Source organism: Cetorhinus maximus, chromosome 1 (genome assembly GCF_964194155.1).
Source record: "Cetorhinus maximus chromosome 1, sCetMax3.hap1.1, whole genome shotgun sequence".
Lineage (NCBI taxonomy): Eukaryota > Metazoa > Chordata > Chondrichthyes > Lamniformes > Cetorhinidae > Cetorhinus > Cetorhinus maximus.
Window position 1 is genome coordinate 185,826,593 of NC_135879.1, and position 24,072 is coordinate 185,850,664.

Below are 24,072 nucleotides of genomic sequence, written 5' to 3' on the forward strand. Positions count from 1 at the left end.
AGATGTGGGGAAATGTAACAGCAATGGCATGCTTCTCCCAAATCATTGCACCCACTCGAATACGTCAATCGCCAACACCATCTTTAGACTGTTACAACAGCAGACTAATGGTACCAATTACCTACAGGCAATTTGAACTTTTTAAGGAAGACCTGTGTTTTTTATTTGAAAAAAGTAATACAAGTAAAAGCACTGATGTTAGGAAATAGAGATAGTTTAAGTAGATTATATTGGTGTTTGTGGGCGTTAGGAATGAGTTTTAACTTTAATGTTTAAGCTTGATTTGTATTTCTGTATCTGTGTATTAAGAAAGGTCAAATTGAGTTTTAGTTTCACTTTAAAAGTTGCTTGCATTTCTAATGAGAGTTTTACGACTTAAGAAGTTAAGCAAACACAAGAGCAGATAAAACAGTGCTGTTGCCACAGGGGTCCAGAGTGGCAGATCCCTCCCACAGACACACACACACACACACACACAAGAAGAGAAACAGGATTTTGATTTTGGAAGCTGCTTGAGTTCAGTTGGTTTTGAAAGTAGCTGCCAGGAGAGACTGGAGGAAAAGGGGACAGATAGCCAGTCCCAAGCTAAAGAAAAGACCCCATTGTCAAGGGGAGTGGAACAGGAGGATGTCCAAAGCAGACCTTCTAGTCAAAGGATGGGCAGGAACCTGGGAAAGGTCCTGTTAAGTGAAGTTAAGAGTAAGGGTCAGAGAGAAAGGCTCCAAGCTTCAGATTTAAAGAGAGAAGGGCTGCAAAAAGCAGATTTAAAGTGAGAACAGCTTGCAAGAGGCAAGAAGGGCCAAAGAGACGGCTTAAGGTCTGTAACTCTTTGCTATGGGCATGTGAAACAGTGGTACTGTTGACAACTGAGCCGGTGAGAGAGAGTGTGTGGAAGACAGCTTGAATGCATGTGGTGACACAGGGAAGAGGAACATTGGAATGAGAGTTCGAAACCCTGCAAGTGAACCCTTGCGGAAGGCATCTGAGAGAAAGCATCAGTTTAGGAGAAGATTCCAAAGTGAGTTCTTTGAAAGTGGAGATTAGAAATCCTCGTGTGAAAGACGGAGTACAATGAGATCGGTTGACCCATGGTGTAACGTGTCTGGGGGGAGTTGAGGTTACTTGGTTTCAAAGTGTGGTGTGTCTGCCAATGGGTTGCCTATTGGTTTACTGTGAACCTTAGAGTATAAGATAGTTATTGTAACTTGTGTTATCCTTACAAATTTGTATAAATCTGTAAAGGTATAGTTGTGGGTGAAGGAGTATTGTAATATAGTTCATCTTTTCTTGTTTAATAAATGTTTTATGCTTTTGTTAAAAGTTCATTAGCTGACTCCAGTGATTCTGTTTAGTAGCCCCTCTCCACGTAGCTAAACAAACAAATTAAAGTTATGATCTATCAAGCTGTGTTGCACTCTGAGATCAGGCTTGTCCAGGGGTAACCTCAGCTTGGATCGTAACACTGAGCAAAAGATAACATAAGGTGACCACTTTCTGGAAAATTCCTGTATGGATTACACTTGACCGACCGGTCCTGAGAGGACATGGAGTGTTGCAACTGAAAGGTGCCATGGCCTTCTTCAAACAGGGACACTTGAAAGGGAGCTAGGAAAGATGCAAAAGACTGAACTTTATTCTCCTATGGTTATGGAGAAAAATGACTGATTTGCACATTTCAGCAGATATCCGAAATCTACCTGATGAAGAGTCATACGGACTTGAAACATTAACTGTATTCCTCTCTGCAGATGCTGTCAGACATGCTGAATTTTTCCAGCTATTTTTATTTTTGTATCTGAAATCTATCTCCTTTATATCTCAGAATGTGTAAATGGTCTGAGATGAAAAGAACATGGACCCCGGGGGCGAGTCATAGTTTTTTCCCTTCCAGAATACACAGGGGTAAACCAGTTGAAAAGCTGGTGTGCAGGTATGTGACAGCAAGCAGAAGAACAAGCCTGGTGAAATATCTGTCTCTCTTGATCTGTTGCTGGGACAAAGCTCAGCAGAAGCCACAATCTAAAGTAAATAGTACAGCCTTTCAGCCACCTGCAGAACCAAGTGTCTCCAAACTAATTGCAAAACTACCAAAGTCAGCTCTACAGGAATCACTCAACTTAACAGCCGCAATGTACCACCATGTACACCTCATAGACACACCAAAGACTGATTCATATTTTTTATTAACTTTGATTTGCACTCTTAACTTCTCATTTCTGATCTGTGTGTATGTGTGTTGCATTTTTATTTTATTTTTCTCAAGTTTTAGTAACTAATAAACTTACTCTTTCTTTGACTCAAGAAAGCCTAGTTAAATTGGCTTCTTCCAAAAAATAAATACATTTAACTGGGAAAAGGTATCCACAGAGAAATTTTTAAATGAACCTTGTTGTGACCAACTAAGGGGGTTGAATAATAAAGGGGAGCCAGCTCATTCCTCCTCACCTGGGAGTGTAACAAAATTGGGGTTCCATTTGGGAAGTTAACAAATTGGGGGATCTCGCCCAGGGACCAGTCATAACAAGGAGGAAGGAAAAGTACAAAAAAACTCGGATTTCCCCCAAACATTGGTAGCAGATTGACTTTATCATCACCTGGCAGAGCAATGTAAAAGATGTTAAATTTGGCAGGGTTTTGAGCGGAGCTGAGGGCTCTGCAGACCACAGGATGCTACACTGCAAGATGACATTTACTGTCTCACCAGAAGGACATGTACTTGGCCACCACACCCACCGCCACCACCCACCCTCCTCTCTCCCCCCACCCCGCCCCCCCCACCCCAACAATTCCACTGTGAGAAAGCTAGGTATGCAGAAACTGGCATTCACAGAGCGCTGTGAACAATTGAGGCTTAGACCTAAGGAACAGTTGTCGTCCGAAGAAACCCAAGTGATGAGGTTGAAGTGACATGGTCAACCTTCAAATCAACAGTTCTGGAAGCTGCCAATGGTGACTTGGGAAGACAGAAAAGAAACCACAAAGATTGGTTTGGTGAAAACAATGATTAATTTAAGGAACTGCTACAGGAGAAAAATGCAGCATATATAGCATGGCTAGGTAACTAAAATACATCCACTGCTAAGAAATCAGTCTAGGAGATCTAAAGGAACCTGCAACAGAAGCTGCATAGTATGCAAGACACATGTTGGGTCAAACAGGCCAGAGAGCTTCAAGCCTATGTGGATCAGCATGACATAAGGAATTTCTATAAAGCGCAGACTTTGAATGCTCCTCCCCCATGTGGCTATTCATCTGTTCAGCACTGACTGGGACAGAACAGTTATCAAAGCGCACTGGGCTAAGCACTTTAAGAGGGTGCATAACTACTTATCCATCGTAAATGAGGCAATTATAGACAAGCTTCCAGACTAGCTCAATGTGAAAAACCTGGATAACAAATCGTCTGGTATAGAGTTTGACAAAGCCATCAGATCCCTACCCTCAAGGGCACCTCCAGACCCAGACCGGATCCCAGGATGATTTTACAAATCTAGGGGACCCCAGCAAACCATCAAACTCACACAATTATATCACAGAATGTAAGACACAACAAACCATTTCTCAGGAGTTCAAGGATGCCACGATTGTTTACTTGTACAAAGGAAAAGAGCAAACTCAGAGGAATCTCACTGCTTGTGATAGCTGGCAAGATTTTAGCAAAAGTTCTACTCTTTGGTAAGACACATTGCCGAATGTATAATGCCCAAAAGGCAAAATGGGTTCAGGTCAGGCATAGGTACTTGCAATGTCATCTTTGCCCTTTGGAAAGTATAAGAGAAATGCTGTGAACAACAGCTACTGTGTATTTGTTGACATGGTGGAGGCCTTTGACATGGTAAATATAGAGACCTTATGGAAAGTCTTAGCTAAACTTGGATGTCTTGATGGAGCTGTTGATGTAATAAGTGGTGTGAAACAGGGGTGTGTCGTGGCCCCTGTACTCTTCAGTATATTCGTTGTTGTCATGCATTCTGGGTCATTTGATGGAAATGTTGATTGAATATACATCCAATTCAGAACAATTAGCAATCTCTCCAGCCTGAGATGACTGAAATCCTCAACTAAGATATTAGAGTTGATGATACAGGAATTGTTGTTTACCGATGACTGTGCTCACACTGTGCGCATGACCTTCAAAAGATCATGGACTGCTCTTCAAAAGCAGCTGATGACTATGGGCTAAGCATTGGCTTGAGGAGGACAGGGATACTCCACCGACCATCTCCAAATTCTAACTATAACCCACCTACTATAACTATCAATGACACAAGCCCAAAGGCTAGAGGTAACATCATCTATCTCAGAAGCACAATCCCCAGAATTGTCTGCATTGACAATGTTTGGGTTTTGCAATGCAATTATAACTCAGTGCCCTACTTGGCTTGCCATGAGGAAATGTCTGGGGGCAGCCATGATACATTCAGTTCAATAAAGACATTACACACGAAAGACTGTAGTCTTTGAGCTCGTAATGTGGTGTCAAAAGTGAGGCTGAGACTGAGTTTTGAAAAGCTGGAAGTAAAGCCACAGCTACTGAAAGAGGAACACTGAAATGTTCCAACCTGCTAAAAGCTGCTGAAGAAAAAAGCACAAACAGGGAAAAGTTAACACAAGCTGAAGGCTACAAGTACAATACTGGGTGAGACAAAAATGGCTGTAAAATTTCCAGTCCCAGCCCCTGCCAAAATGAAAGGAATTTTTTGGAAAAACTGGCAATTTTTCCATTTGCAATGGCAAAACTATGAAATTGCAACTAATTTAATTAACAAGCCAGAGCTGATATGAATAGCAACACTTTTAACACTGCTTGGGAGAGACTGCTACAAATTGCATTCCAGCCTAATTCTCTCCGAAGAACAGAAAAAAGTGTGCAGAAATTTTGAAAGCCTTGAAGGCACACTTTGAACCCCAACTGACCATAACTTGTGAATGGTATGTATTCAACATGAGGGCTCAAGGTGAAAAAAATGCCCATTGAGCAGTATGTGACTACAGTAACACAGCTTGCAGAATCATGTGAATTTGGGCAACTAAAAGATGATCTCAGTGAAGATGGAACTGTCTCTGGCATAAGAGACCTGACAGTGAGAGCAAGTCTACTGAGATAGGAGAAACTTACTGTCAAGAAAGTGATAGATGTGTGCAGAAACGTGGAGGTTGTAAAATATCAGCTAGAACACATGTATGATGTAACAGACCAAGAGATACGTTACGCTGATAGACATTCCAGGCCAAGTGAGCAGAACAATCGCAGACAAAAGGCAGGATGCAAATACTGCAGAAGACTGCTTGAGATAGCTCACCAGTTGAACCTGAACAAAAAAAATTGCAACTGCACCGTAGAACCATAAAACCATAGAAATGTTACAGTGCAGAAAAAGGCCATTCAGCCCATCATGTCTGTGCCAGCCAGAAAAAGATAAACAGGAAACTAGCCGCTCATTTCCATCCCACTTTCCAGCACCTGGTCCATAGCCTTACAGGTGACAATGTTTCAGGTGCAGATCCAAGTACCTTTTAAATGAGTTGAGTGTTTCAGCCTCAACCACCAATTTAGGCAGTGAATTCCAGAGGCCCACCACCCTCTGCATGAAAAACTTTTTCCTCATGCTCCCTCTAATCCTTCTACCAGTCACCTTAAATTGATGCCCCCTGGTAACTGACCCTTCAGCTAAGGGAAACAAGTCCTTACTGTCTACCCTATCTAGGCCCCTCATAATTTTATACATCTCAATTAGGTCACTCCTCAACCTCCTCTGTTCTAAGGAAAACAACCCTAGCCTAACCAACCTTTCCTCACAGCTACAATTTTCAAGCCCTGGCAACATTCTTGTAAATCTCTTCCGTACTCTCTCCAGAGCAATTATGACCTTCCTGTAAAGTGGTGACCAGAACTGTACACAAAATTCCAGCTATGGCCTAACCAGCATTTTATACAGTTCCATCATTACATCCCTGCTTTTGTATTCAGTACCTTGTTCAATAAAGCAAAGCATTCCCTATGCTTTCTTTACCACCTTAGCTACCTGTCCTGTCACCTCCAGAACCTGTGGACATGCATTCCAATGTCTCTCACTTCCTCAACCCCTCTCAATATCCTCCCATTTATTGAGTATTCCATTGCTTTGTTTGCCCTCCCAAATGCATTACCTCACACTTTTCCAGATTGAATTCCATTTGCCACTTTTCTGCCCACTCAACCAAATCACTCTGGAGACAACAGCTATTCTCTTGACTGTCAACTACACAACCAATTTTTGTGTCATCTGCAAATTTCCCAATCATGCTTCCCACATCTATGTCCAAATCATTAATATATACAACTAACAGCAAGGGCCCCAACACTGAGCCCTGTGGAACACCACTGGAAATTGGTTTCCATTTGCAAAAACATCCATCGACCTTTGTTTCCTGTCGCTGAGCTAATTTTGGATTCAACTTGCCACATTCCCCTGTATCCCATGGGATCTCAGTTTTCTGACCATTCTGCCATGTGGGACCTTATCAAATGCCTTACTAAGATGCATGTAGGTAACATCCACTGCACTACCCTCATCAATCCTCCTTGTTATTTCCTCAAAAATTCGATTAAGTTAGTGAGACTTAGGTTAGTAAGATGCCTGAAGTCATGTGCTGACAGGAAAAGGTCTTCGCCCAGATCCTGACAAGGTGAAAGCTGTAGCAGCGACCAACAGATGTGAAAGTAGTGCAACTTTTTGTTGGATTCGTGAACTACTTAGCAAAATGTTTTGCCTAAATTTGTCGTCGGAGTGTGAACCATTAAACAAGCTCACAGCAAAAGATGTGCAGTGGCAGTGGGAACAAGAAGCAACGTTCACTAAACTAAAACAACTAGCGACGACAGGCATATACAAACAACTAGGGAAGCTGTTCCTTCACCATAGGCGACCAATCAGGAAAATGGAATCTCACCAGCTGCACAGAGTACAGAATAACCATCAGTCCCAAAGGTCCAACTGTCCCAAACAACGGAAATGGAACAACAACAGGTATCACAGCAACAAGCGTCACAGGAACGACACTCCCCAGAGAAGGAGCATCATCCAGATGAACAGCCAATGAGAATGCACATGCATACTATTAAGAGACTTGCACAATGTAATGACTATGTGTACAATGCATATGTAGAGACTAATGAGAATAACAAACAGTTTGTTAATTCATGAGAACAGTTGTGGTAAAGTGGGTAACCCACAGTTCCACATGATAGTGCATGCAAAGTTGTCTGTTGTTCTTTATGGAAAGGGGGATGTTTGGGTTTTGAAAAGCAATCATTACTAAATGTCCTACCTGGCTTGCCATATTCATGTGATCTCTGCCATGAGGGAATGTTTGGGGGCAGCCATGATACATTCACTTCAATAAAGGCATTACACAAGAAAGACTAGTCTTTGAGCTTGTAACAGACAAAGGTGGTAAGTAAAATTATCAGAACAAGCTCAGCAAGAGATTGTGGAGAAAAAGAGGTATCAAACCTAGAACAAAGCTTAAAAGCAAATTACTGCGAATGTTGGAAATCTGAAACAAAAACAAAAATTGCTGGAAAAACTCAACAGGTCTGACAGCATCTGTGGAAAGGAAGACAGAGTTAACGTTTTGAGTCCGTATGACTCTACATCAGAACTTCTGATGAAGAGTCATATGGTCTCAAAACGTTAACTCTGTCTTCCTTTCCACAGATGCTGTCAGTCCTGCTGAGTTTTTCCAGCAAATTTTTGTTTTTGTTCTAGAACAATGCTTGCTGTGTATAAAGCTGTGGTGATACCAATCCCCATATGTGCCTTGTGAGACAGGATTACCTACCCCAGACATATTAAACAGTTGGACAGGTTCCATGTGAGATGCATTTGGAACATCATAGGCATCAAATAGAAGGACAAAGTGCCCAACACTGAGGTACTTCAAAGAGCAGAAATATCTGGAAATGAAACACTCATCATCAGAGCCCAGCTCAGATGCAGTGGACATGTAGTACGTATGACTGTCAATAAAATCCCTGAAGTAATCACTTATTCATAACTTAAACTTGGACACTGCCTGCGACGTAGGTGGAGATTAAGGTTCAAGGACTTCTTGAAGGTGATGCTCAGGAAATGTGTCCTGTCCACAAAACGCTTGGAGAAAAATGCACAAGAAAGAAACACCTGGGGGAGAGACCTCAAATAATGGCATTGATTCCTTCGAACATCAAAGAATACAGGCAGCTAAGGACAAAAGGCAAGATGGAAAGACTGGGCTGTCTCAAAGAAACAGAGCTGTCTCAAAGAAACAGACAATTCATCCTTACCTGCATTGTGGAAAGTCATGCAGGACTTCAGTCAGGCTCTTAAGACACATTAGAATGCACAACAGATGACTCTTTGCGTGCAATAAATGGCCACCTTCGATAATGAAGGGAAACCGATAACAATGACAACAGTTAAGGCCAAACTAGTCTTTTGTACTAATACTTCCTTGCATTTGTACTCTTTGTCTCTAATTATAAAGCACAGTGTCCCATTTGCCTTATTAACCTCATTTACAACCTACTTTGCCACCTTTAATGATGTGCACATATATTCCCAGGTGCTAACTTTCACGTGGCACTTCTGTTTTTTCTTATTCATTCATTGGATGTGGACGTCACTGGCTGGGCCAGCATTTATTGCCCATCTCTAATTGCCCTTGAGAAGGTGGTGGTGAGCTGCCTTCTTGAACTGCTGCAGTCCATGTTGTGTAGGTACACCCACAGTGCTATTAGGGAGGGAGTTCCAGGATTTTGACCCAGCGACAGTGAAGGAACGACAATATATTTCCAAGTCAGGATGGTTAGTGGTTTGGAGGGGAACTTCCTGGTGGTGGTGATCCCATCTATCTGCTGCCCTTGTCCTTCTAGATGGTAGCAGTTGTCGGTTTGGAAGGTGCTGTCCAAGGAGCCTCGGTGAATTCCTGCAGTGCACCTTGTAGATGGTACACACTGCTATTAATGTGCGTCAGTAGTGGAGGGAGTGAATGTTTGTGGATGTGGTGCCAATCAAGCAGGCTGCTTTGTCCTGGGTGGTGTCAAGCTTCTTGAGTGTTGTGGGGGCAGCACTCATCCAGGCAAGTGGGGAGTATTCCATCATACTCCTGACTTGTGCCTTTTGGATGGTGGACAGGCTTTGGGGAGTCAGGAGGTGGATTACTCATCACACGATTCCTAGCCTCTGACCTGCTCTTGGAGCCACAGTATTTATATGGCTAGTCCAGTTCAGTTTCTGATCTATGGTAGCCCTCAACATGTTGATAGGGGGGTTTCAGTGATGATAATGCCATTGAACATCAAGGGGCGATGGTTGGATTCTCTCTTGTTGGAGATGGTCATTGCCTGACACTTGTGTGGCACAAATGTTACTTGCCACTTGTCAGCCCAAACCTGGATATTGTCCAGGTCTTGCTGCATTTGGACTGTGGTGGGTCACGGACTCGCAGGCTGTTTGTGTTTCCTGCGGCCTAGAGGAATCCGTGGATCACGTTTACATAGGTTGTAGGTGTTTACACCCCCTTTTTAGTCTCCTTATGAATCTGTTTCTTAAGATTTGGTTGCATTTCAGCCCCACGCTCCTGATCTTTGGGCACCCAGTGCGGAGGGGTACAGGAAGGGAGGAGGACCTCCTTGTATGCCTGCTCCTGGGCCTTGGCCAACTGGCCATTAGCAGGTCCAGGCAGCGGGTGGTCGAGAGGGCCCTCCAAGCTGACTGTCGGCTCCTCTTGCGTGGCTTTGTTTGTGGCAAGGTGCCCTTGGAAAGGCCATATAATGTCCACCAGCACGCTTGAGACCATTCGTGACCGGTGGGCACCGCGGGAGCTAGAGTGCGCTATTGATCCTCAGAAGAACATTTTACTTTGATTTGGTAAGTTTCCTTTAAGATTTTGTTTTTAGTTTCAGTGTCCCTTTAAGGGACTGTCCCCTTTGTTTAAATTCATTTAATTTGTTCAATTTGGTTTGAGTACTCAAAAGAGCGTGTCCCCAGGTCCTAACTTGCATTTCACATGTCTGTTGCTGTCCAGCTTGCAGCCAAAGCCATCCATAGCCTTAAAATGGTGGTGCTCGGTCTTGACTGCACTCGAGGTGTTGAGGGAGCTTAAGCGCGCAGTGGACTCCCATCTGAACTGCCCCCATTTTGATGGACTTTCACCTTGGCTCACGTCCCAAAACCTCCCTCAGGAACCTCGGCCCCACAATTTGAACTGTCTCATGGAAATACCCTCCGAACCTTTCCTTTCGGCATAGAGGGGTTTCCTGTATGGGCTGCTGCTGCACACCCTTTACTTCCTTGCCCTCGTCAACCGTCCAGATATACTATGGCATTCTGTCCTGCCACCCGGAGGTGGCGGGGGTCCTCAGCGGAGGCCTCTCTATGTGGGAGTTCTCCTCTTTTCCACTGGGGACCTGTCGTGGAGGGTGTTGTATGTAGCTGTCCTGTGCAATAGAAGGTTAAGATGGTTCAAGGACTCCCAGACTTCAGGTATTTTCTGCAGCCTTGAGGAGTCCATGTTCCTGGTTTAAATAGATTTCCAAGGGTTGCAGCCCCTTTTCGAATATTTGAGGGGCTGCTCCTCAAATTTTGGTTGCACTTCGGCCCCACACTCCTGATCTTTGTCCACCCGTTGCATAGGGAGCGGGCAGGAAAGAGGACCTCCTCGTGGGCTTGCTCCTGGACCTGGCCAAAATGGCCATTAACAGCTTCAAGGAGCAGGCTGTGGAGGGGGTTGTCAGACACAACTGTCTGCCTCTCTTCCGTGGCTACGTTCACACCCAGGTTTCCCTGGAGAGGGAGCACGTGGAGTCCACCAGTACACTTGAGGCCTGCTGTAACCAGTAGGCACCACAGGGGCTGGAGTGCATCATCAGCCATGGCAACATCATTTCATTTTGTTTTCTTGAGTTTCCTTTGAAGTTTTATCTTTTTGTTACAGTGCAAAGAGACTGCAAATTAATTAATTTTATTAATTTTATTTGTTTTAAAAGAGATCTCCCCGGGTCCTAACTTGCGCATTGTGCATCTATTGATCTCCAGCTCACAGCCAAAGCCACCCAGAGCCTTAAAACTGTGGTTCTCACCCCTGACTGCACTCAAGCTGTCGTGTGCTCAAGAGATAGCTCAAGCATGCGATCGTCTCCTGTCTGAACTGACCCCCGTTCGAACAGAATTTCACATTGGTCCCAGATCCCGAAACTTCCTCCAGGATCCTGCCTTTCCATTCTGCATGGAGGGGTTTCTGTATGGGCTGCTGCTGCACACCCTTCACTTCTTCTCCCTCACTGGCAAATCAGAGGGTGTCCTTGTAAGCCTGCTCCTGGGCCTGGCTTAGGTGGCCATTAACAAGTCTAGACAGCGGGCGGCTGAAGGTGTTGTTCGGCCTGACTGTCTACCCCTTTTCTGCGGCTATGTTCACGCCCAGATATCCCTGGAGAGGGAGCATGCAGTGTCCCCAGAACACCTGTGGCAGTCCGTGACCAGTGGGCACCGCAGGGGCTCGTGTGCATCATAAGCCCTGGGAACATTATTTTAATTTAATCTGAGAAGTTTCTTTAAAGTTTTATCATTTGTTACAGTGCCCCTTTAAAGGGCTGTTAACTTGGGTTTATAGGTTAATTTGTTAATTAGTTTATTTTCTGTTGGTACGCAAAAGAGTATATCCCCGGTCCCTCTGCTCCTGCACCCACTTTAGAAATGTATCATTTATTTTATATTTCCTCTCCTTATTTTTCCTGCCAAATGTATCACTTCACACTTCTTGGTTTAAATGCCACATGTCCATCCATTCCAGTGACTTTACATAGTCTTACAGGTTGTCATTTAAAAATAGTTCAGTGTTTCCCTATCACCACTGTGCTAGCTGATGGATGTTGGCTCCCAGTTAAACAATGTCAGATTGGATTTTACGTGTCCTTGCCGGGAGAGTTAAAAAAATAGGATTCATGCCCAGTTCACCACCTTCCTTCCCACCCCCAAGCTCACCCCCGTAACAGTAGATGGGTGGATGCCAAAATCAGCAGCACGCCTGCCATATTTAAATAAATAATCAGGGGTCAATTGAGCTTTTTGACAAGCCAACCCATTCCAATAACACACTGCCACACCATAATACGGTTGGCGTGGGCGGTTGGGCAGGAGTGGACAGGCCATTTTTGTTAAAATGTTTTTAAGAGGGCAGGAAGGAAGGGGGGTACTATCTTCAGGGAGTGCCCTTTGTGCATCAGGAGGAAGCCCCCCCCTAAGATAGTACCGCCCCCTTTCTTCCTACCCACCTGCTATCCAAAACCCATCACTCCCAACCCCCCTCCCCCTCCCACCCTTGCTGGTCAAACACTCCCTGCCCAATACTCCAGACTTACCTCACTCCGGGATCCATTGGGCCTTCTTCTTGGGACTATTTGCAGTCCTGACAGGGTCCACGGATGAGATCTTGGTGCTACCATGACTGCAAGAGCTGCCAGCCAATTGGATTGGTCAGCAGACCCCCAAGGGTGGGACTACCACCCCAGTGAGGGGCAGAGGTCCCACTGTCAGCTAATTCAGAGCGCCCACAGCATGTAACGGCTGCAGGTCGGGCTGGTGTGGAGCGAGTCGGCTTCTATCTGACCTTCCTTCCGCGGGGACGGGATTCCACCCCCACCCCGTAATATGCAGACTGTTTTGATTTTAAAATTCTTATCCTTGTTTTCAAATCCCTTCATGAACTTGCCCCTCCCTATCTCTGTAATCTTCTCCAGCCCCATAACCCTCTGAGGTATCTGCACTCCTCTCATTCTGGCTTCTTGTGCATCCTCAGTTTTAATCGCTGCACCATTGGTGACCACACCTTCGGTTATGTCGGTCTCAAGGTTTGGAATACCCTCCCTATACCTCTCTGCCTCTTTATCTCTCGTTTCTCCTTTAAGACACTCCTTAAAACCTACCTCTTTGACCAAGCATTTGACCTAATATCACTTTACATGACTCGGTGTGGTATTTGTTTACTAATGCTCCTGTGAAGTGTCTTGGGACCTTTCATTATGTTAAAGGCACAGTATAAAGATATGTCATTATTGTACTTATTAAACTCCTGGCAATCTGGTGAAATAAAACTATTAAGGTTCTTTTTCAATTTGTTGAGCCATAAAAGCAGTGGAGATTAGTTAGCAGCATAGATATTTTTATTCCAAAAATTCAATATCCAGATGTTAAATGGGCTAAAGTTCAATATCTAGACAGAAATGAAGAGCACTGGCTGACAAAGTGTGTTGTGGCATTGAGAATGTAAGTGATGCCAAATAAATGTGGGCTAAATGAAGGATGATTAATAATTTTGCTGCAATCATAATCAAACAAAAGTAATTCACAAAGCACCAACAGCAGAAGAGGGAATAAGAATGCTTGAAGCAAAAACAACGAGTCAGTAAAAATTGCCTTGCAAAATGTCAAATGATATATTCAGGACAAAGGGTGATCCAGTTATGCAAGTACAGCTTCAATATACTTTCCAATATTTGCCCCATACTTTCAGCTTTATGAAATTAGTTTTTTTTTCAGGAATTTCTGCTTTTGAGCTAACATTAATAACATGTATAGTTATGCCTTAATTCTCTGCGATCATTCTATTTTCTTGTGTTTACTGCACAAGACAAAATGTAAGATTGGAGGAGAATTGAAAAGTCTAAATTTTCCTGTTTCATGTTCAATGATGATACAGGATTCAATACTTCAATTTTCTTTCCCGGTTTTCCCATTTAAATTGGGCAGGTAGGGGGCAGGAAACCTGAAGTAAATAATGTCAAAGAGAAAATGCTCCAGTGTCTGGAGTCATACCTGACACAAAGGAAGATGGCCAGTCATCAAGCCCCAGGACCTCAGTGCAAGTTCTTCAGTGAAGCATCATTGACCCAACTATCTTCAGCTGTTTCATCAATGCACTTCATCCATCATACGTTTAGGAGCAGGCACCTTCTGTAATGATTCCACAGTATTCAGTTCTATTCACAATTCCTGCATTAATGAGGTACAGACCAGACTCCTGCTGGATCTGAATAGCATCCAGATTGGTGCTGACAAATGGCAAAGAATATTTGCTTCAACTAACAACAGCAACTTATATTGATATGGCAGCTTTAATGTAGGAGAATTTCAGAAGGTCCTTCACAGAAATATGGTTATACAGAATTGACACCAAACCAAAGAAGGAGAAAATAGGTCAGGTGAGCAAAAAGTTGGTCAAAGAGCTAAATTGGGCAATCCCGGATGGCTTGCTACCCGACACGCCTAAATCTCTGATCCTCCAGACATCCACCTCTCTCAGGAGGACTTTCAAGTTATTCAAGTTATTCATGAGCATGAACAGTGCACAGTGACATCATTATACATGTGAATTGGCCATCTTGGTGTCTGTCTTTCTTTGCAACTGCCTCACAGTATGTAATAGATTTTGGCAATAAGGATGGGATCAAAGTACAAAAACTTTGTAGCTAATGGCAGTAGGGAATGTAATGAAGAAAAGCAGCTGGGTCTCAGAGATCTGCCTGCTTGAATGGCAGAGATTTTAATTAGATTGTGCTGAGCCTCATTGTTCCTGACATTGCTTAGCCTTGCTCAATCGAATGGGCTCTGCAGTGCCCATCTGATTCAACTATCGATTACACTGGCTTTGGGTGAGCCTTTTATACCTAGGCTGATTTGCAACCTATATCACTGTTATGGACAGCCACAACAAAGGTACCATTACATTTGAAATGGGGGGATATAGCTGTGCCCACGGGTTACATCAGGAGGCTAAGAAAATATGAGAAAGGTTGAGAACCATTCACTTCCTACATTGAGAGAATAGACATGTTTTCAGAACTAATAATATCTTGGAACTCAAAGGTGAAAGTGAAGAGATCCAGACTTAGACTAAAGCAATTCTTGGGCAGAATTATCCCCCCGTCGGGGGGGGATGTTGATGGGTGGGCGTGTATGGGCGTGCTTCCAATCGGCGCCCCCGATCAGAGGCGCGGTGTCATTTTACGTGGGCAGGCCAATTAAGGCCCGCCCAGCGTGACGTCCGCAGGGAAGCGCTATGCGGTCCCTGTGCGGGGGGGGGGGGAATGCCTAAAATCGAGAGAGCACTCTTTCGCGCATGCGCATGAAAGAGTGCACTCATCTCCCTGAGGCTAAGTGCTGCCTCAGGGAGATCGCCTCTAGTTTCAAAAATATTAAACATAGAAAAAAAAAATTCCCTTACAGGTCCCCTCATGAATCACATGAGTTAGGACATGTTCATAATTTCCAAAAAATCTTTATTAAAATCTTTAAAACCCTACATGAAACCTCATCCCGCCGCTGGATGAGGTTTCATGTTTTCTCTATTTGCCGCCAGGGCTCCTGGCCTGCCCACCAACCTTAAGGTTGGACAGGCAGGTCCACTAATTACTTTAATTGATCTGTCATTGGCCTCAATTGGCCATTGACAGGTCGGCGGGCACGCAGCTGATTTTGCTGCGCCCCCGCCTTCCTGAAAATTTAAAAGGGGCGCGGTGACATTGGGAGTTCCGCCCAACGTCACCGCGCGTCATTTTACGCGTCGGCAAGCGGGACCTGCCCCTGCTCACCGGCGGTAAAATCCTGCCCCTTGAGTGCAAGAAAGCAATTTTCCTAATGGAGATTGGCCCAAAAATATATGGCCAACTGACAACATACTTCCAACAAGGAAAGAGATATGCCATTCAAAACAATCATCATTAAGTTGAAGGAACATTTCAATCCTAAACCACTCAGCTACAAATTTGGAATCAGAAACCAGAAAAATAGTAAAACAGTCAGTGAGTACATTGTGGCACTGAAGAATTTATTGCAACTTTGGTTTATTCTTCGACCGTGTATTACATGGCAGATTTGTGTGTGGATTGGTGGATGAAATAATCTAATTGAAGCTAGTAAACACACAAAGTCTTGTACATGAGCTAGGGTATAAGATTGCTTTTAGCATGGAGATGGCATCAAAGAATACTCAAGAATTTCATTCTATGCAAGCAACTAGTACAACTTCTTTCCACAGTCAGAAGGCTTTCATCAAGCCCAAAGTGGGGAGACCCAGTCAGAAGAATGCTGGTGATAGTGGTTTAGTGACTTGTTACCGCTGTATTGCCAAACACTTGGCACAGCCATGTCATTATGGCCATTCCAAGTGCTTTATTTGCCAAAAGAGAGGTCAAATTGCAACTGCTTGCCAAGGGAAAGCCAAAGCATGAAAGAAAACTCATTCCAGTGGTAATGGAAAGCAGTGACATCACAAGGGTGGAGTTCACAATCTTGAAGTGAATCCAGAGTGCTTAGGCAAAGAGAAGCTAGGGCTGTGTGATATTTATGCCACCAGGAATCACTCAAAAGGCAGAAACCGTTGTTCAAAGGTGTTGATAAATCAACAGCACATCAACATGCACACCGATATGGCTGAAGATTGTTCTATTAGGAGTAGAAACACAGACTAGAACAAATTCAGTGACATACCTCTAACTGAAAGCATAGTATAATTGAAAACCTACTCTAGTGATGTGTTAGAAATGTGTGGACAAATGAATTGCAATGTCCAATATAAGGGCAATTTCCTCAAGTTGCCCAGAGTTATAGCGAGATATGGCAACAAACAAATGTTAATGTGTAAGGATTGGCTTCGCAACCTAAAATTAGACTGGAAGTGGATGTTTTCCAAGTTTAGACAACCAAGAAGTTGATCAGCTATTGAAAAGCTACAGCAACGTTTTGAGGACTGATATGAAGACATAATTGGTGTGGAAGCGCACATTCGAATCAAGCCTGATGCAAAACCAGTATATTACAAAGCTAGACAGGTTCCTTATGCTCTTAAAACTCAGGATGAAGACAAACTAAAGAGGCTAGAGAAAAATGGTGTGCTAGTGGAAACTAACTACAGTGATTGGCAATGCCAATTGTAGTAATGCCCAAATCAACTGTAAGACTGTGGGGTACTACAAAGTCACAATCAATTGGGCAATGGATGATGAACAGTATTCATTGCCAAACCCCCAATATTTGTATGCAAAGTTAATAAGATTCAAGATCTTAAAAAAATGGATTTGTCTCATGCTTATATACAGCTCAGCGTGGATCGAGAAGTCAACAACATCTCATGATAAACAAACATGGTGTCATGTTCCTACATAAAGCTGCCTAAGATGTGATGTCTTTTCCAAATATCTTCTAAGCTACAGTGGATAAAATTTTGCAAGGAGTGCTGCATTGCTTGTGCAATCAGAATGATGTATTGATCCTGACCGCAATAGAGAATGAGAATCTTCCAGAGGATGAAGTATTAAAAAGGCTCAATGATCACAATGCAATGTTAAAGAGAAATAAGTATGCCTTCATACAGCCTGAGGTAGAGTGATGCAGGAAGGCTGTACTTTTCTTACAGTATGAATACAACGTTGAATATTGCAGTTTGATGAAATGCTCTTGCTGACCCCTGTCTCATTTGCTGCATAGGATTGTGAAGGTGGAATCTTCACAACAAGGATAGTATATGTTGACTTTTCAATTCCAGCAACTGAAATTGCAACTGGAACTCAGAAACACTCAGTGTTGAAAAGAGTCTATAAACAGATTTTGGATGGTTGGACAGAGTTTGAGAGTGACCTGTATACAGACAAGGAACTGAAACCATTCCACAGTCAATCATAATGAGTTGTCTTGTGAACACGGGTGTACTATGATTCCCATGGGAGAACCATAACCAAATAACCAAATTTACTGAATGACCCCCAAGTGAAGAAATTGCCAACAAGATTCCACTTTTTCCAGCTTTTACATTAACACCAATCAGAACCCATGTAAGTTAAACATGAATTAACTGGCAAATTATTCTTCAAATGAAAAGATAAATTTCACCTTAAATAGTTGATCCAATGTCTTACAATATCACAAGCACCTGCATTACTCCTTGCACAAATGTGGTACTACACAACTACACAGTTTCACAATTTGCTGTTCCTTATTCACACTGGTTAGGTCAGGAGTCCTATGCAACAACAGCTTTCACCTTCAAGTTTCACGGATACGATTACCATCAGCAAGGCAAATGTCAATGAACCATCTCTCCCTTGGGTCACGGCAATCCTGATGGTGCAGTTTTCCAGAGTTCCATTTCAACTGACTAACCAATAACACCCAGTTCACAGTTTGGCCACTTTTGGGAAAACAACCATTTCTATAGCATCTCTGAGCTATTCAAACAGCTTTCTGGGTTTTAGACCTTCTTAGCCAGCTTGCACATTACCTCCAGGAGTTTCTTTCTCCTTTTCTGCCAAACAGAAAAACTGACCTCTTCCTAAGATTTATTTGCTTCTTCTCCTCACAAGAATTCTCTGTGTTCCTCTTTCTGCCTCTGTATTCCTCTTTCTGTCTCTGTATGCTTTCTCATTGTATCTGTCTCTGTGAACTGATCGCCCCCATCCTCCAGCTCCTCTGCTTATAGCTCTCCTTTGTATCTACAGCTCTCCTTTGTGTCTGCTAGCTACATACCTTCTTTCTTAACTTCCTTCCTGTTGGTAATGCTTCGAGGTCTAGGGTCGCCAGGTCACATGGGCCAGTAATTCTTATTATCCAAGAAAATTATAATTGATCCCTTTATAATTGATTCACACGCTTAATCCTTTTCAAATAATCATTTTAAAAACAATAACAAATTCCACAGACCTTTTGAAGAAATTACAAAGATCCCTTACTGTACTGCTTCCAGGTCAAAGGTCATCAGGCTGCATTAAATGTGGTTGTAGACTGGTTGTGATTATTTCTTTGAGAGATAGGATTATGGCAGCACTCCATACTTAACACACAGGAATAGTCAGTATGAAATCCATAGCAAGAGGATTTGTTGGTTGCCCAGGTCCAGACAGTGAACTAGAATCAATAGAAAGCAAATATACTATCTGCCAGAACTGTAGAAATAATCCGTCAAAATCTGCTTTTGCAAGTGTGGTCATGGTTGACTCATCAATTTCAAAGACTTCATGTAGACTATGACAAATTCTTGGTGCTTATCTATTGCCTATCTATCTATCACGAAGTAAAACACATGGGTCAAAACACCAAATACTGAACAAAGAATAGATGAGTTACAGTCCATTTTTGCTTGTTGTGGATTGCCTGAGGAACGTGTCTCAAATAACTGCACTCAATTTTGTTCTTCTCCATTCCAAAATTTCTTGAAGTAAACAGTATCAAATGTAACCTCTTAATTACCATCAGGCATCAAATAGAGCAGCTGAAAGATCTGTCATGATAGATAAAGAAATACTCAAAAAGCAAGTTTTGCCTGTCTATCGAAAACTCTTATAAAATAGCAGTTGGCTAATTTCCTGCTGAAGTGTAAAAACATCCCTATGTTCCACTGCAGGGTATACACCCTCTGAGCTTTTGGTGGGGAGAAGGTTAAGGACACATTTGAGTTTAGTTGTATCAAATGTGATTGTTAAAGTTGAATGCAAACAGTTTGGTCAAAAATGCCAGTATAACAGAAACTAAAGAGAACACAGTTTCAGGCAAATGTTCTGATCTCCCCTCACAAGTCACACAAGGGGGGTGTGGGGAATGTAATAGAAGTTTGTGGAATTAAAAGATGCTTGGTTGAAACCGACAGAAAGGTGAGAGATAGTCATGTAGATCACATGATCCAAGTAAGGGATGAACCAAAACATGGGCATGATACACTTGATCACAAGCTCATGCCAGAGTTTGAACCAGTTCGGACTTCAGTGTCTGAAGTACAAATTTCTGAGAAAGAAACAGGATCTCCATGGAGTCACAAGCTGAAACCAAACAGTCCAACACCAACAAGGACATCAGGAAATCTTTGTAAACCAGTTGCTAAACTTAATTTGTAGATGTAGTTAAAAAAAGAGCTAATTGTAATCATGCTAAGTGTGCACATTCACAAAGATTTGTTTCTCACTATTGAAATCATGGTTATTGAAACAGGAAACAGTTTATTAAAAAAAAGCTTTTCTAAAAAGAGAGGAAGCAGTGTAATGTATTCATATGTTTGAGCATGCATAGTGTGCAATGACATCATTAAACACATGAACTGGCCATTTTGGTGTCTGTCTTTCTTTGCAAGTGCCTCTCAATCTGTAACACAAGGCTTTGTGATCAATGCGGGGCCCTTTGGTGAGATGCTGCCTTGTCTGTGTTCCCCATGGGCACAGCCAGCTTGTGGCTTCTCATGTTTCTAATGAGGCACAATAGATGCAAGTGGGCAGTACCCCAAGTGGATAAGATCTAAACGGGTTGAACAAAGAATCTCTGTGATTGCCGCTTACTATCCCCAAGTTCATTAATGAAAACTGTGACACTTCACAATGAAGTACCCTGAGCTAAAACTGTTCACTGGATATCTCAAATGTAATCATCCCAGAATTTACACCACTTTATATATAATGTTGAATTTAACTGGAAACTTTTGTCAAACTCCATCTGCTGGAGAATGGCATAACTTTCCAGCCCATCAATGGCCCCACAGACATTGAGGAAATTCAGGGACAATATCGTTTTCAGTTGAGGTGTAATAATGTTTCTCATTCATTTATTTCTTGTGATGTGTTCCTCATTTGGTGTTAGAACAATGTGGGGCTGATAATGCAGCCATGTCTCAGTGCATCTGAGCTCACCCTCTCAAGGCACTCTGGGGACAAAATTCAAAGGCTCCCGAAAACAGGTGCAAGGATCATAATGGACAATTACACCCATTGCTCCCGATGAAGAGAATATGCAAACTTTGTGCTGCCCGATCATTTAAATGATAGTATCATACAGTCCTGTGCAAACAGGCCACAGGCCTCAGCAGAGGCCTCAACAAGGCTAATACATTCAAAGCTAGCCTACACTACTTAGAGTCAGCCTGTAACACTTAAAGGTGAAATGGGTTCTGGCTGGAGCAGATGCTGCAGATGTCTGTGGAAGAAGGTGTGATCTGCATGAAGGCAGATCAACAGCATATTCCAAGCTTCTCAGACGCAGCACTGGAGGCCTTGGTGCAGGAGGAGGACAGGAGGAGAGATTCAGGGACCAGAAGGCCCTTCAGACAAACTCTACGAAGGCAGTGAGAGCAGATAGCCTTTCCAGTCACTGCTGGCAATGTTGTCCCGAGGACCTGGGTGCAGTGCAGTTTAATGAGTGGTCAAGGTCAGTGAATTCATCTCCAGATGCCATATATCCTTACAACTGAGCATTAGACACTGATCAATTCATCATTCACTCACTTTGCAACAATCGCTAACAATCACGACTCATAGCTAACATTTGTAGCTTCAACTCACCCTCACACACTTAGCCTTGCCGCAAGCCTAAAGCCCATATCTCAGAGTTTGCAAACACCGCCAGCTATTCAATAATGACAGTCACATCACCCAAATAGATTGCACCACACTCACTGACACACTCCCCCATCTTTTGCAAGACAAGGTGGCCCATATCTTCTGGCAGAAGCACATAACTGATGTGCAGGGAGTGGGAGGTAGGGGGTGGGGGTGACAGACATGGCTGCATGTCCTCATCCCCATGGAAAAGGCAGTGGTCTCCATCATTGGAATAGCCCTGACTGTGGCTGTGGTCAGGTTGGGGCTGCAACCATTGAAGATGACAGTATATACCTAACCTTTCTTCTCACATCCCATTTCTCCCTCATTCACAATCTCCTGATTTGCAAACTGCACATAGAGTAGGCATGCACCTCTTCCTTCACCACCACTCTCCATTTTCCCTCACCACAACCTCACCCCTGTGTGTTCTCTCTTCATATAGACAAGAACTGCCAACTGGCCAGGCCACAATGAAAGGGCAAGAGGTGGAAGAGCAGAATAAACACTATCACCTGATTTCACGCTTGCAGCCACCAGCTTAGGTACCAACACAGCACATTGAGGGAGCAGCTTAAAGGCAGGAGAGACACTGGGCATGAGTGATCAGTAGTCAGGACATGGGAAAAGGCTAATGCAGGTGTCAGCTGGCTGAAAAGCATGGCCACACACAGCTACTGCTGTTAAGCACTTAGATGAGGACTTTGATAGGGCAACTTACAGAAGAAGGCTCATGGGTAGGCATGCAGAAATGCTTGGTACATTGGCAAACACACCAGGAAACCTGCAGTCAAAATCAAGGAGCATGGTAGAGTCTGGCACCAACTTGGTACAGTGCTTTGTACAGAGCATGGAGCCCATCTTTCCCAATGTAGAAGTGGTGGCCAACTCCATTAGAACACTTGTGACCTTATCCATGATCAGCTTCTGATGACCGATGTCTTAGCTTCTATTGCAGCACAAGTAGAAATCAACCGACATCTGGGTGTTGCGGCATGAAAGCTTAGACTAAAGCCATGAAAGCTCAGACTGCCCCCTTGCAAGTTCAGCTGGCTGTCACAATGGTTCAGGCTACTGTGGCAAATCTGCAGATACCTGTGTTAAAGGACTTGCAGGTTGTCACAGCAGTTCAGCAACCTGTCCTCCAACATATTAATAAGATCTTGCTAAGGATAAACAATTTTGCTGAAAAGGATGCTGGGCAAGGAGATTACTTGTGTAGCAGATGCAACAAAATCATAAAACCTGCTTTACAAGCACATTTACAATTTCACTCCGTCACGTGCAGAGAGTCAACATTCCTTGCTTTATTTTTTCTCACTGAACAGTCCAGGTGAAAGGACAAGGCCAATAATATAGGCCACTATAAAAATTCCAAAGAATAAGACAAGGCAACTCAGCAAGTACTGATTTGTTCACACTGTGCTGGGCAGGCTTAATGCTTAAACTCTGATTAGATTAAATTTTTGTGCAGCAGGGTTTGTGGGCTTCATGCACCCGTACCCACTGAAGACGTGGAGTATGTTTAGTTGTCACATAGCAGCAGGTTTCAGGGTGGCTCATGGGCCATGAGAGGGCACCAGGTTCTCAGACATTGCACTGGAGGTCCTGATGGACAAGGTCTGGAGGATGAGGGATGTCCCATACCAAGATTGGGGTAGGAGTCCAACCAAGTGTCCTTGTGCGACTGTCCCCCCCGCTGGTCTCTCACTGACCTCATCTTCCTGCCCCATTCTGCCTGCAGACCTCTAGCAAGATGCCGGTGACCATGCACTCACTTTCTTCTGATGACTCTTATAAGGTGCCCTATAAGGGAGAGTGACACAGCATTCATTCTTTTTAGGTGAAGTCCTCTTAGAATTTCTGTGATAAATGTTGATAGAGTGTTTGTGAAATCTTGACAAAGTGTTTCAAAAATCCTCTTCAACCCTTAAGCGGCAAGTGTTTAGTAAACGGTGAAATATCTTTAAGTAGCACTAAAAACCCTCTGCAATGACTTGTTTATTCCTGTTCAGCTGGCTACTGTTGGAAAAGGTTGTTAAGTAAAACAATATCCACCCAAATGGACCACAAACTCTTTAACGAATGCTAGCAGGCAATTGAATTGTCAATCAGCCCCTTAATGATCCTCCGGGAAGCCATTATTAGCTCTGGCATCCAATCCTTTACCAAGTTGCTGTCTTGTGTTAAACACAGGCTAAACCATTTTTGCAACTTAAGACCCCATATTGACCATCTCCTTACCTCTTTCGCACCTAAAGTATTCAGCCAAAGCCGTCTGCAAATTGCACAATTTGAAAAGCAGCAGCCAAGTGTTCCTCATGTCCAAGTCAACATTTAACATTCAACAGCTCCTAAACACTGAGAAGTTCTCAGGCTGTGAAGGTAAATATAAATGCAAATTCTTTCTTTCTTTAAAAGCCTGTTGCTTATAAGAGGTTAAAAAACACTTAAGGATTTAAGGCATTTTACTGTTTTAATGTAAAAAGAAATGCTGCAGGATTGATTCATGAAACCTTTTTTTGGTCAGTATAATAGAGCCAATTTTACAAATGCACACTGTTACTGCCACTGCCATCACTCAGCTGCTAGTTGCACATCTCAGGAAATTGCCAGCATACTGCAATAACCCTTTAATCATTAATGTTAATTGATGGAGAATCATAGCGAGCATCCCCTCTATGCATGTGCAATGACCACAG